General features: G+C 37.8%; 2 non-coding genes across 2 annotated transcripts in view; both read left to right on the top strand.

Moving 5' to 3' along the window:
- Nucleotides 1-237: 237 nt before the first annotated feature.
- Nucleotides 238-394, top strand: LOC135267530 (5.8S ribosomal RNA). The gene has a single exon (XR_010335948.1). It is a non-coding gene; the product is annotated as a 5.8S ribosomal RNA (ribosomal RNA).
- A 476-nt stretch (nucleotides 395-870) lies between these two features.
- LOC135267533 (large subunit ribosomal RNA) overlaps nucleotides 871-939 on the top strand; it is a 4037-nt gene continuing 3968 nt past the window's right edge. The window contains exon 1 of the ribosomal RNA XR_010335951.1: nucleotides 871-939. This exon is cut by the window's right edge and continues 3968 nt beyond it. This is a non-coding gene — a ribosomal RNA (large subunit ribosomal RNA).

Below are 939 nucleotides of genomic sequence, written 5' to 3'. Positions count from 1 at the left end.
GTAAACTTAAACTATAACTGCATACTCTTTTCGATAAGTAGAAACAAATGCCACTTTAATTAAATAAAATATTATAAAATATAACGCCGAACGTTTCTTTCGATTGGTCCGTTTCTCACATATACATCACAATTGTAATAACCTTAAGTAGTTATTTTTGTTGTTGTGTGATGATGAAACGATTTCGATGTGGAACGGTGCGTTATGTAATAATATTTTAAATTTGTTTGAAAAGATTACCCTGAACGGTGGATCACTTGGCTCGTGGGTCGATGAAGAACGCAGCTAATTGCGCGTCAACTTGTGAACTGCAGGACACATGAACATCGACATTTCGAACGCACATTGCGGTCCTCGGATATACTGTTCCCGGACCACTCCTGGCTGAGGGTCGTGTCAATTTCAAAGACTGCTCGGTTTTTGTCTTAAACACAGCGCACAATGTTGTGTAGACAATTACGTCGGAGCGTGTTGGGTGCAAATATGACGCGTTACTATAATTGTTAATTGATTGTCGGTTGTCATAATAAAATATTATGCAACGTAGACAACAATAAAAACAATATAAAAAATAACGCGGCATCCTAAAACGCAATAGCGGCTGACATTCTTATTAGTTTGTTGGTACAAGTTGGTTTAGACGTAGCACGTCCGATATTAAAAAGCAGCCACAACGCTTAAATTTCGAACGAAGCGATCGTCGTGTCCGAGACGTTAAAGTTGTTTATATGCATATTTTATGCACTATAATTAACAACAACAACATTCTCGCAACGACGTCAGATCGATGTTTGAAATTGTTTGGAGGCAGCCATATAAACGGAATACGTGTAATTATCGTCTGACAAAATAAAGGCAAATTTATATTTGCGACCTCAGAGCAGGTGAGACTACCCGCTGAATTTAAGCATATTATTAAGCGGAGGAAAAGAAACTAAC

The sequence above is a fragment of the Tribolium castaneum genome, unplaced genomic scaffold (assembly GCF_031307605.1).
Source record: "Tribolium castaneum strain GA2 unplaced genomic scaffold, icTriCast1.1 ptg000049l, whole genome shotgun sequence".
Lineage (NCBI taxonomy): Eukaryota > Metazoa > Arthropoda > Insecta > Coleoptera > Tenebrionidae > Tribolium > Tribolium castaneum.
The sequence above is the reverse complement of the archived record's forward strand: the minus strand, read 5'-3'. Positions and strand labels throughout refer to the sequence as shown.